General features: G+C 41.9%; 1 protein-coding gene across 2 annotated transcripts in view; it reads left to right on the top strand.

Annotated features, from left to right (window-relative positions):
- Positions 1-12,783: 12,783 nt before the first annotated feature.
- SPART (spartin) overlaps positions 12,784-14,045 on the top strand; it is a 35,465-nt gene continuing 34,203 nt past the window's right edge. Inside the window, exon 1 of one of the 2 annotated variants that reach the window (XM_052650134.1) lies at positions 12,784-12,921. The gene's annotated coding sequence lies outside the window, so the exon portion shown is untranslated. Of the gene's footprint in view, positions 12,922-13,124; positions 13,247-14,045 lie in introns of those variants that run through there. The other variant, XM_052650133.1, reaches the window with a different exon arrangement.

A 14,045-nucleotide genomic window follows, 5' to 3' on the forward strand; every position in this document is an offset into this window, starting at 1 on the left:
TTACGTGCAGTCCTTCTCCAGTGTCTCCTATCTCAGTAATGGCACCTGGAGGCACAGCCAGTTGGTTAATCCCCAATCTGAAAACTATGCTTAATCCCTTTTCCTCCATATCTCCTCTCCACTCCCAAACTCCAGGGAACTTACTCAGTTCAGTTCAGTCACTCAGTCATGCCCGACTCTGCGACCCCATGGACTGCAGCACGCCAGGCTTCCCTGCCCATCACCAACTCCCAGAGCCTGCCCAAACTCATGTCCATTAAGTCGGTGATGCCATCCAACCATCTCGTCCTCCCTTTTCCCCTTCTCCTCATGCCTTCAATCTTTCCCAGCATCAGGGTCTTTCCCAATGAGTCAGTTCTTCACATCAGGTGGCCATAGTATTGGAACTTCAGCTTCAGCATCAGTCCTTCCAATGAATATTCAGGACTGGTCTCCTTTAGGATGGACTGGTTGGATCTCGTTGCAGTACAAGGGACTTTCAAGAGACTTCTCTAGCACCAAAGTTCAAAAGCATCAATTCTTTGGTGCTCAGCTTTCTTCACAGTCCAACTCTCACAGCCATACATGTGTGTATATATATATATAATATTAAAATCACCCAAGTAACTGCCAAGTAAAGTAGCTACCATTTATTCAGCATCTATTATGTTCAAAGTATTTTTAAAATTTAACAACATCTTAAATAGTGCTTATAATATGCCAGGCACATTTAATTTAATGGAACCATTTTTTTCCTAAGCACTTTACACACAGTAACTCATAAAGTAGTTATTCCCATTACCTCGTTTTACTTGTGAGAAAATGGTGATACAGGTGGGTGAAATAAATTTGCCTAAGATCACAGAGCTGACGTGGGGACTCAGAGGTTGAACTCACGTAGCTGGTTTTAGGGTGTGAGCTCTTAACCACTCCAAACTGCAGCCTCTTTGTAGGGTACAGAGTGTGGCATACATTATCTTTCTTACTGGCCAGGACAGTCCTCCAAAGTAGTATTGTTATCCCAGTTATGTAAAGGTGAGGACTGAAGCTTTCAGTGTAAATTGCCTCTGTTTATGTAGGTAGTAGGTAAGACTGGCAAGGATTCAAGCATAAGCACATTTGATAGTTCATGATTCTATGTTTATTTTTGGAACTAAATTGAAGAAACCCCTGAATTTCTAGTCTTAGTAAAATTTTCTTTACTAGGATGTTTCAGATTCTTCCAAAATATGTTCTTGGGAATTAGATAACCAACGAGACACTACCTTATAGTAGAAAATGCTAACTTTTAAAATATATATGTTTATTTTCATTTACTCATTTGGCTGCTCCAGGTCTTATTTGCAGCTTGCAGGATCTTTTAGTTGTGGCACGAGAACTCTTAGTTGTTGCATGCGGGATCTAGTTCCTTGACCAGGGAGCAAACCTGGATCCACTGCATTCGGAGCTCAGAGTCTTAGCCACTGGACCACCAGGAAGGTCCCAGAAATGCTAACATTTTAGAGTCAAAAATTCCAGTTTCAATTGTAGTCTACCACTTACTAGCCTTGAGATTTAGATCATATTACTGAATGTTAATAAACCTCATTCCATACTGTTTGGGGGAATTCAAAGATATAATAAGGAAACTACTCATACTGAAATACGGTAGTAGAAAATGTCAATTTCAACAAAATAATTCTGAAAACAATCTTTGGGAATCTTGGCTTTGTCAGGTACTTGCTGTGTGGTTTAGAATATATTATATAAACCTTCTGAGCTTCCATTTCTTCATCTGACAATTGCCTTCTTATTCCTGGTTCATAGAAGGTGAAATAAAATGAAGTAGGTAAAATGGCCAGTAGAGGACCTTCCACAGAATTGGTCTACACAAAAAAGATATTTATTACTATAGCCCCAAATTTATTTTTTCAAAAAATTTAACAGAAACTTTTTATTTGAGTTAATCAAATTCCAAAAGCTCTTAAATTACTCTGAAGGAGTAATTTATAGACTCTGAGAGTAGGCTTAATATATATACACAGTTTTCTATGGACTAGTTTAAACGTGATTTTGTTAGCATTTTAATTTCTGTTACTTTAGAACTGCTTAAGAAGCACCCTGCTGTTACAATCAAGCCTTGTGACTAAATAAAGATCAGTGATGCTTAGTTATGCTGTGAGCTGACAACACAGGGACTTGTCTATATGCAAATTAAACTAAAGAAATGTTTTGGATGGCAGAACTGGCTCTTTTAAAAGAAATAAGCATCCTCAAGATCACCTTCTATCCAGAATATGATTTTGTAAAAGCCAGTAACTTTGTTGTTGGTAATAAGTGTTCCAGAAAAACTGAGACTGTAGGAAAAGAAAATAATCCAAATTTATTGGATTTCTTATCTTCACATATTAATTATGACACCAAGTCACTGCAGCTGTATTATAGGAAGATGAATATTGTTTAAAGTTTGCATTACTTTAGGAAAAGAAACTTTATTTTTAAAGCAACATCACCAGTTAGAAATCCACACATGCAAAAAAGACTAAGAAACACAGGCTGTTCAGGAAATAAATATGATTGAACAATAAAGAAAGAATTTCTGGATAGAACTGTTTGAAGTTTTTAACTGTAAAATGTAATCCTTGGTGTATTTTTACAAAATTTCATAAAATAGTAGACCTTTTTTCCCCCCATGAATAGCATCTTTTCTTCTGAACTCTCTGTGAACTGATGCATTGAAATCTGTGTCCAGTATTGTGTCATCTGCTGTAACATCAGTTTTGGGGACAATCAGGCTAGGATGGATCTGCCCCAAGTAATGAAAGTGCTGAGGATGGAATTTCTGGACCTAGATCTTTCCATTCAAATTGCCTGAATATTGCCAGAAAAGACTTAGCTGTTCTATAAGGGGAATCCCCCCAAGACAATCAAGGATGTCCAATAATGAATTCCTGGTGTTCAGTGGATTTTAGTAGCAACTCATTGCACAGTTGTTTTTTTTTTAATTTTAAACCAATTCAACATAATTAAGATTTATACAGTTTTCACAGAAGAGTAGAGAACAAATAATGGACACTAGCATGACATTTTGTGAAATTTAAACAAAACTCTGTACTTTAGTTAATAACACTGTATATCATATTTATTTCCTGTTCTTTTTTTTTTTTTAACAACTGTATTTATATTCTCAGAACTGGATTAGAAGTTTTAAGCCTCATTCAAAATTGTTTTTGAAATCACTGAGATGATAAGCTTTCTAGACTTTTAGCAGTAATAGTAGATGCCAGAATACATGGAACTATATCAGTTTTGAGTCATCACACATTCTTCTTCTCAGCTTCCCCATAGGTGATATACTCAAGAAGGAGAAGGGCCTAGCATATAGCTAGCCAACCAGCACTAAAGATACCCTCTTCCCTTTATGCTTGTTATCCCTATTTACACAGAACTTGGAAGACCTTTACACATGTACATGGAGTACTTAAATATAACCACCATTTTTGCTATGCAGAAAATGAAACAACTTCACTGTTTTATCAAGGGGTTCTCTCACATTCCATGCACAGGTTTCTTTTACAAAAAGACAAGCAGTGTTTAAATAGAAGTTTACACTTCGTATGTATCCTTGATGGTCTTAGACTGAAGGGTGCTGATATTTCCTTTGAGCCTCCATCTCCACCTCTTGTAGAAAATCCGACAGTCTCATCCAAATGTCCAGACATTCCCAAGGCATTCACAGTCTACAGGACACGTCTGTTTCTGAGATTATGCCTTCCCTAGTTTAGTTCTGTTCAGCATCAATTGTATATTTGTCTTGTTCTGGACAGCGTAAGCAAGATGGATATTGAAATTTCAGAGAAATTTCCCAGAATTTTTAGTTCAAATTAAACAAAAACAAAGCACAATGCATTTCGTTTCTTTCTTTCCTTTTTTGGCAAACTACACTAAGGATTCAGGAAATTTAGGTTTCTTAATCACAAATCAAAACAGAATCAAATGCAATATGAGGTAAATTTTTTTTCTTTTGAGTTTTTTTGTCAGTCTACTGGGTTGCTTGCCTTCTCCTCTCTTCTGAATGTGCACTGCTTCTCATTCTTCACTCCACTTGCTGCCAATCTCTGCTCATTTCTAATCTAGTAACAGTATTACAAAATGCTATGGGTATTCTTTCATTTATTTGTCTCTTATTTGCCTGTGTCCTTAGGAACTCATGTGTACTTGCTCAGTAGCTTCAGTCATGTCCGACTCTTTGCAACCCTATGGACCCTAGGTAGGCCACCAGGCTCCTCTGTCCATGGAATTCTCCAGGCAAGAATACTGGAGGAGGTTGCCATGACCTCCTCCAGGGGATATTCCCACCCAGGGATGGAACTTGCATCTCCTGCATTATACCTCTGAACCACTTGGGAAGCCTCTCTAAGTGGCTTACTGAAGCCCTGCAGAGTAAGAACTCTAGTGTCTTGTGTTAACCCCCACCCTATTATGCATATTTTATTGTTTAGTCATTCAGTCATGTCCGACTCTTTGTGACCCCACGGACTGTAGCACGCCAGGCTTCCCTGTCCTTCATCATCTCCCAGAGTTTGCTCAAACTCATGTCCACTGAGTCAGTGATGCCATCCAGCCATCTCATCCTCTGTTGTCCCCTTCTCCTCCTGCCTTCAGTCTTCCCCAGAATTGGGGTCTTTTCCAATGAGTCAGCTCTTTGCATCAAGTGGCCAAAGTATTGGAGCTTCAATTTCAACATCCATCCTTCCAATGAATATTCAGGACTGATTTCCTTTAGGACTGACTGGTTGGATCTCCTTTCTGTCCAAGGGACTCTCAAGAGTCTTCTCCAGCACCACAGTTCGAAGGCATCAGTTCGAGTTTTTCCAAGATATCAATTCTTCGGCGCTCAGCGTTCTTTATGGTCCAACTCTCAACATCCATGTATGACTACTGCAAAAACCATAGCTTTGACTATATGGACCTTTGAGAGTAAAGCAATGTCTCTGCTTTTTAACAGAGACATATTTATACACATGCTCCTGCTGCTGCTGCTAAGTTGCTTCAGTTGTGTCCGACTCTGTGCAACCCCATAGACAGCAGCCCACCAGGCTCCCCCGTCCCTGGGATTCTCCAGGCAAGAACACCGGAGTGGGTTGCCATATCCTTCTCCAATGCATGAAAATGAAAAGTGAAAGTGAAGTTGCTCAGCCATGTCTGACTCTTCTCAATCCCATGGACTGCAGCCTACCAGGCTCCTCCGTCCATGGGATTTTCCAGGCAAGAGTACCGGAGTGGGGTGCCATCGCCTTCTCCGATTTATACATATAAATATATAGAAAATTAGGTACTTTACTGAGCATTCATTAACCTCTTTATAATATAAAAATTATCAACTTGATCAGAGCAAAGCCAAATCAGTAAGAAATGTTAAAAGAATTGTTTTCTGTAGCTTAATTAATAGGTTCTTTTAAAAAGATATGTATGTATTTGCTAAAGAAACCAACTAAAGATCCTCTAGAGAAGGAAATGGCAACCCACTCCAGTAGTCTTGCCTGGAAAATTCCATGGATAGAGGAGCCTGGTGGGCTACAGTACATGATGTGGCAGAGTCGGACATGACTGAGCACACACCCATGCAGGCATCCTTTGATGTCTGATGACTGGAATCATTTGAAATAGATTTGCTTCTAGCCCCATATATTTCAAATGGTGTTTCTCTTCCATCAGTCTTTTGATGCTGTGTACTGTAGGACATGTTCATAGAGCAATATGACCCTTCAGTTCAGTTCAGTCGCTCAGTCATGTCCGACTCTTTGCGACCCCATGAATCGCAGCACGCTAGGCCTCCCTGTTCATCACCAACTCCCAGAGTTTACTCAGATTCACGTTCATCGAGTCAGTGATGCCATCCAGCCATCTCATCCTCTGTCGTCCCCTTCTCCTCCTGCCCCCAATCCCTCCCAGCATCAGAGTCTTTTCCAATGAGTCAACTCTTCGCATGAGGTGGCCAAAGTACTGGAGTTTCAGCTTTAGCATCATTTCTTCCAAAGAAATCCCAGGGTTGATCTCCTTCAGAATGGACTGGTTGGATCTCCTTGCAGACCAAGGGACTCTCAAGAGTCTTCTCCAACACCACAGTTCAAAAGCATCAATTCTTCGGCGCTCAGCTTTCTTCACAGTCCAACTCTCACATCCATACATGACTACCCTTAGCTGGCATCTTTATGTTAAATGGCAACAGATAAGCCAGCAGAATAAGAATTTTCCTGAAAGTCAGTGCTACAGCAGGATGGCTAGCAATAATACAATCACACACAGAAGCAACTATAAACATATCTCATAATTGAATGCACAACATTGACAGCGCTAAAGCCTTTGATGTGTGGATCACAACAAAGTGTGGAAAATTCCTAAAGAGATGGGACCACCAGACCACCTTAACTGCCTCCTGTGAAACCTGTATGCAGATCAAGAAGCAACAGTTAGAACCAGACATGGAACAACAGACTGTTCCAAATTGGAAAGGAATATGTCAAGGCTGTATATTATCACCCTGCTTATTTAACTTATATGCAGAGTACATTATGAGAAATGCTGGGCTGGAAGAAGTAGAAGCTGGAATCAAGATTGCTGGGAGAAATAGTAATAACCTCAGATATGCAGATGACACCACACTTATGTCAGAAAACAAAGAGGAACTAAAGATCCTCTTGATGAAAGTGAAAGAGAGTGAAAAAGTTGGCTTAAAGCTCAACATTCAAAAAACGAAGATTATGGCATCCGGTCCCATCACTTCATGGCAGATAGATGGGGAAACAGTGGAAACAGTGGCTAACTTTATTTTTACTGCAGATGGTGATTGCAGCCATGGGATTAAAAGATGCTTACTCCTTGGAAGGAAAGTTATGACCAACCTAGACAGCATATTAAAAAGCAGAGACATTACTTTGCCAACAAAGATCCGTCTAGTCAATGATATGGTTTTTCTAGTAGTCATGTATGGATGTGAGAGTTGGACTGTGAAGAAAGCTGAGTGCCGAAGAAGTGATGCTTTTGAACTGTGGTGTTGGAGAAGACTCTTGAGAATCCCTTGGACTGCAAGGAGATCAAACCAGTCCATCTTAAAGGAAATCAGTCCTGAATATTCATTGGAAAGACTGATGTTGAAGCTGAAACTCCAATACTTTGGCCACCTGATGGGAAGAACCAACTCATTAGAAAAGACCCTGATGCTGGAAAAGGCTGAATGCAGGAGAAGGGGACAGCAGAGTATAAGATGGTTGGATGGCACCACTGACTCAATGGACATGAGTTTGAGCAAGCTCTCGGAGATGATGAAGGCTAGGGAAGCCTGGAGTGCTGCAGTCCATGGGGTCGCAAAGAGTTGGACACAACTGAGTGACTGAACAACAACAACGACCACCACCAACTCCACTTCTTAAAAGTGAAAGTGTAAGTTGCTCAGTTGTGTCCAACTCTTTGAGACCCCATTGACTGTAGCCCACCAGTCCATGGAATTCTCCAAGCAAGAATACTGGAGTAGATAGCTATTCCCTTCTCTAGGGACCCATGGATGAAACCCAGGTCTCCTGAATTGTGGGTAGGTTCTGAGCTACCAGGGAAGCCTTAGATCTCAAATGTGCTGCAGTCATGTAAACACCAAGGACAGGAAGGGAAGTCAGTGATCTTCACTGATTGTGACTAAAATCTTTTTTCTTTCTGCAAATTTTAGTAAAACATACAGGTGAGCACATTTCAAGTGCTGCCTTGGAAGAAGCCTGTGCAAATAGCCTGTGCAAATAAGGGACCTTAATAGTTAACCAAATAACCCACATATGGTGATCACTTAAAATAGACTGGTAATGTTTAAAGGGCTACAAAATTAATCAAGTTATACAGGATAAAACACAGAAAAACCTTAATATGTTTAGTTTTTGTGGATTTTCAGTAAGGCAATTAAAACCCACCTTATTGAGAGTGTCAATTCTGCCTTAACAGCATAAGACACTCTGCAGACCACTCCCGCCAAAGATCTGAAATCACAAGAACAGAGAGAGTTTGTGGTATTTGAATCAAGAGTCACTCCCTCCTTCCCTCTACCCTCCCACCCTTTACTCTCCCACTTCCCAGACCTAGGAGTGCTTCCCACGCCACTGCTAGGTGTGGGCTCCCTCTCCCCACACCTGGCAGTGGGGGGGCTCTCTGTCTAGGAGGGTCAGGGGCACCAGCGTTCCTCCTGCCCCAGTTACCTGTTGCTGAAGCTGAGTTCTGAGTGAGTGTGGCAGTGACGTGGGGGTTCCCCCCTTGTGCCCAGCCACCACTAGAGGTGTTCAGGCACTCCCTTGAATGTGGCATTACTAAGGATACTGGGACCTCAGTGGTACCAGATGGTCTGTGTTAATAAAGTCTTTTTGGTGTTCTTCCCAGAAACTGAGGAGGTAAATAACTATTATTACTTGGAGACAGATATTTTGGCTGTCAAGTGATTTTCAGTTTTTTAATTTAAAAAAACGGAATAAGGATCCATTGGAGTAAAATACAAATTTGCATGATGTATCATAGTGATATGTGGCATAAGATTAGATAGTTTATAAAGAATTGAATGACAATGCTGTTATAAAATTCCTTCTGTTAATTTTATTTTGTTTATGCAAGCAGTTTCTCAAGCTTTACATTTTTAAATATTAAAATTAGGATAGAATTGATGCTAAATCCTGTCCCATTCTAAAAATAAATGATAGTCATCCACAAATATATGAATTAATTGAAGAAGTCTCTATCACTTTATCAGGGTATATTTTCAATAAATATATACTCTTTGTTCAATAAATGTTTATCCACATGTATAATACATATAATATAAATAATTATAATAGTCAATCAGGGAGTTGTTATTTTTTTTCTGGCTGCACCCTGCAGCTTGTGGAATCTTAGTTCCCCAACCAGGGACTGAACCCAAGCCCTCAGCAGTGAGAATGTGAAGTCCTAACCACTGGATCACCAGGGAATTCCCCAGGAGATAATTTTAAACTGTTTCAAATATAATTTAAATATCATAAAATTCACTCATTTAAAATATTCAATTCAAGTGAATTTCATTGTACTTACAGAGCTGTACAACCATCATCACAATCTAATTTTGGAACATCTTCATCACCCTTTAGGGTGATGAACCACCTGTCCATTTACAGTCAAATTCCATTACCAAGCCCAGCCCTCGGCAACCAATAATCTACTTTCTGCCTCTTTATATTTGCCTTTCAAAGAAAAATCATTGAAAAAGAAATTTATGTTCATGTCTGGCTTCTTTCACTGAGCGTAATGTTTTTGAGGGTCATCCATGTTGTGGAAACTTTGGGAATAGAATATTTCATTGTAGTGATATACTGCATTTTCAAAGATCAGTTCATCAGTTGATTGACATCTGGGTTGTTTCACTTTGGGGCTGTTTTAAATAAGGTTGCTATGAACATTTATGTCAAGTCCTCTTGTGTACTTTGTAAGTGTGTACAAGTATTTATATTATTGTTTGTATTATATGTAAACTATTTCCAGAACTAGACAGAATTCAACATCCTATTTCAATTTTAATATTTATAGATATGAAAACTGAGAAACTCTAGCCACCTAAACACACTATTAATAAATATGTAAGTGTGGAAAGAGTTTTATAACAGCAGCATCTCCCAATATTTTGAACCAAGTAAAATGAAAACACATGTCTATAGAATTTCACCTATAAGAGGAGTTTCTAGGTCATATAGTAATGGTGGCTGCTGCTGCTGCTAAGTCCCTTCAATCGTGTCTGACTCTGTGCGACCCCACAGACGGCAGCCCACCAGGCTCCCCCATCCCTGGGATTCTCCAGGCAAGAACACTGGAGTGGGTTGCCATTACCTTCTCCAACGCATGAAAGTGAAAAGTGAAAGTGAAGTCGTGCTCGACACTTTGCGACCCCATGGAGGGGCAGCCTATCAGGCTCCTCTGCCCATGGGATTTTCCAGGCAAGAGTACTGGAGTGGGCTACCATTGCCTTCTCCGATAGTAATGGTAAGTCTATGTATAACCTTTTAAGAAACAAACTGTTTTCAAAAAAGACTGCATCGTTTAACATTGCTACTAGTAATGCAAGAGGTTTGAATTTCTCCACATTTTTGTAGGACACTAGTTAGTGTCTTTTTATTACAACCATTCTAGTGAGTAAGTAACAGCATCTCATTATGTTTCTGACTTGCACTTCCTGAAAGACTAATGACATTGAGAATCTTTTCATGGACATTTGTATATCTTTGGAGAAATACCTATTCAAATCTTTTGCCCACTTAAAATTGTATTACTTAGCTTGTTGATTATTAGGTTATAACTAACCTAATAACTTTCATATGCTTGAAATACAAGTAAGATATGATGATTCGAACATATATTCTCAGTCTGTAGGTTGTACTTTTGATTTCTTGATGGTGTCTTTTGAAGAGCAAATTGTTTTAATTTTGATGACATACAATTTACCTTTTTTTTTCTTTTTATTGCTTATATTTTGGGGATAACCAGAATAAATATCAGGGTAAAATTTCATCAAGTGATATGGAAACATGAAAGTGAAAGAAAGTGAAGTCGCTAAGTCATGTCCGACTCTTTGAGACCCCGTGGACTGTAGCCCACCAGGCTCCTCTGTCCATGGGATTCTCCAGGCAAGAATACTGGAGTGGGTTGCCATTTCCTTCTCCAGGGGATCTTCCCAACCCAGGGATCGAACCTGGGTCTCCTGCATTGCAGGCAGATGCTTTATCCTCTGAATTACTTGGGAAGCCCCATGGAAATATGAGTTTAAGGCAAAAAGGAATAGGTATTTCCCCAGTGGTTCAGTGGCTAACTCTCTGTGCTCCCAAATCAGGGGGCACGGGTTTGATCCCTGGTCAGGGAACTAGATCCCATGAGCCACAACAAAAGATCCTGTCTGAGATCTACAGGATCTACAACTAAGACCTGGTGCAGCTAAATAAATAAATAGAAGAAAAGGAATAGTGTAACATTTTCTATTAAAGAAATGCTTGTCTATATAGTTTTAAAAATTGATGATGATATAAAACTATCTGGTATTTAGGCTCTACTGGCTACAATTAAAAGTTATGTATCTCTTATTTTAGGATGTCAACTTACTAGAAAACAATTTGTATCCTTTACAACTCTTTAGGTGAAGGTGAGGTGAAGTCACTCAGTTGTGTCTGACTCTTTGTGACCCCGTGGACTGTAACCTACTAGGCTTCTCCATCCATGGGATTCTCCAGGCAAGAATAATGGAGTGGATAGCCATTTCCTTCTCTAGGGGATCTTCCTGACCCAGGGATCAAACCTGGGTCTCCCGAATTGGAGGCAGATGCTTTAACCTCTGAGCCACCAGGGAAACTCTTTAAGTGAGATGAAAATTTTTGATGCTCAATCAAAAATGAGGGAGATGGTACCTAGTCACAGTTTTTCAGAATTCTTTTTAAGGTGTATAACAGAAAAATCATTTAAACCCACTGTATTAATGTATACCCCCCCCCCCACCATAGGTTTTTCTCTTTGGGATGGATGGCTGTTATCTTTGTGAGATTTCAGAGAACTATTAATACCAAATGGAACTACCAAATTTTAAACTTAAGAGCCTCCTCCAATAGTCATCCAATATTTCCCATCATTAATTTTGACTGAAAGAAAGTGAAAGTCGCTCAGTGGTGTCCAATTCTTTGGGATGGAATTCTCCAGGCCAGAATACTGGAGTGGGTAGCCTTACCCTTCTCCAGGGGATCTTCCCAACCTAGGGATCGAACCCAGGTCTCCTGTATTGCGGGCAGATTCTTTACCAGCTGAGCCATAAGGGAAGCCCAATTTTGACTGAACGGAGTAACAATTCATCTGGAATTAAGTCACTGCCATTCTCAAACAAGTCACTTAGCTAGTCTTATGAGCTCAGGGCACCATATATATATATATATATATACACACATATATACATATACATATATATACACACATAGTTTTTTTTAAGGCAAGTCTATTCAAGACTGTAAAATCTGCCATCTGCAGACGGAAGACAAACATACAATCTAAAAGTTTCAAGATTTAAGTTTTATACTAGGCTCTTACTAAAGACTATTGCCCTGGAGACAGCCTCTTAGATAATTTTGAAGAACTGCTCTGAAGAATCAGAGAGAAACCAGAATATGTAGTTTTGTGGAGTGTTTTCCCCTTAAGGGGAAAAAAAGTGGAACTTCATAAGATTTCTGCTAATCACAAAGAACAGATTATCTAAAGTTCATGATCTCAGTCCCTTTCTCTATATCAGAAGATGCAAGAGTCTGGGTTCATTAATCTTTAGATAGGTATCTTCACTATCTAGACCAGTAACTTAAGCACAGACCTGCTGTTGTGTTTTTCTCCATCCTAAACTCGCCTGGGGCTCATGTGCGGGGGCAGGGCCGGCTGCACTGGCTTGATCCTTGCAGAACTGGAAAATCAGGCAACAGTCCCTGTCCACGCACGGAAACTATCTTATTAACTTTAAATAACTTCTAAAGAAGCGTATGTTTACTTTGATTTTCCCCTTTTGACTTTCCATAAACATAAATGGAATCAGCACATTTGCTATTTAACCTTAGGCGTCACGAACATAACATTTTCTTTTATTTTTTTTAACCATGCTGTTGCTATAAACTTTTAGCACACACGGCTCCCCCTAACCATCAACCCTCAACGCCCACCGCTCTGGACCACTCCCTCCCGGCCTGGGGTCCGCAAGCGACTAAGAGACTGCGCAAGCGCCGGACCGTCGACGTGGCCGGCAGACCCTAGGTCGGGAGTCCGCGCTGAGTCCCTGGCTCAAGCGGTTCTCCTCCGGCCTTCGGCCCTTTATCTTTTTCTCCTCCTAGAGTTTTACGGTGACTCAGACGTTCCAAGTGGACTGACGTCGCCCCAGAGGCCAGTTAGAAGGTCTGAGCGGAGAAAACTGAGGCTGGGAGGGCGGGGGACGAGTCCGCGAGGCAGCGGGCCCGCGTGGGCGTCACGTGAGGGCCGAGCTGCGGGGGCCGCGCGCTCGGGTCACGCGGGAGCCGCGCCGGCGGGCGGGGCGGCGCGGCCGTGACGTGGTGCGCTCCGCAGCGCGCGCCTCCTCAGGCTTTGTCAGCCCCGGCGTGCGGGGCTCCGGGACGCGCGGGCCAGTCCGCGCGAAGCGCTGGGGGCCGGCGGCGGCGGCACCGCGTCTAAGGGAGCGGACTCTGCGCTGCGGCCGAAGGGCCGGGCGGTCTGGCAGGCACAGGTGGGGCGGCGGCCGGAGGGAGGGAAGGAGTCGCCCCTGCGCGGACCGCACCCCCGCAAAGGCGGGCGGGTGGCCTCGGCGCCCCGGGCCCGCGGCGCGCTGGCCGGGCGGGAAGGGCCTAGAAGGCCTCGGGCCCCCATCCAGGTCTCAGAGGTGGAACTTTCGTGGAAGGGAGCGGTTTCGGGAGGGATTCGTTGGAGAAGTTCTTAGTTAACCCTCACCTCGTGTATCTACGGAACCTTCGAGCTCGCTACGCCCCCTCCCTATTTACTGTTGGGTTGGAGGGCGCCGCCTGGCCCCCTCGGGTGGCGGTCCTCCCGGAGCATCTGTGGACCATTCTGGCCTCCCCACCCCCGCTGTTTACCGATTATTCATCCTCACCCGGCGCTTACAGCTTAGTGAAAGTTCCGAAACCTTTCTTTACAGAAAGTCAGCCACATGGGGGTGGGTAGCTCGCGATTTTACTCCTTCGAAAACAGTTGTTCGTGTTTTGGCGGGGGTGGGGGTGGGGGGCGGTACTGAGCACTGCAGCAGATCCGTCCGACTTAATTTCTCTGGCTGGAGAAAGTTGCTCTTGGAATGCGCAGTTTCGTGACAGGGCATTATTGCGTTACTGTAGGGTTGGCCCAGTTCTCCACTTTCTTAATTGTAAATGAATTGCTTTACTCTGTCTCTTGAGGATGCTTGAGATTTGCTTTATTGTACTGTAATTTAATGAGCTTGTCTTCATTGTTGTTGCCTCTGAAATGCGTGGCCTTAAATGTTTAGGAATTAAACAATTTTCTTTGAAATTTCCTAA

The sequence above is a fragment of the Budorcas taxicolor genome, chromosome 12, assembly GCF_023091745.1.
Source record: "Budorcas taxicolor isolate Tak-1 chromosome 12, Takin1.1, whole genome shotgun sequence".
In the NCBI taxonomy this organism is placed as follows: domain Eukaryota; kingdom Metazoa; phylum Chordata; class Mammalia; order Artiodactyla; family Bovidae; genus Budorcas; species Budorcas taxicolor.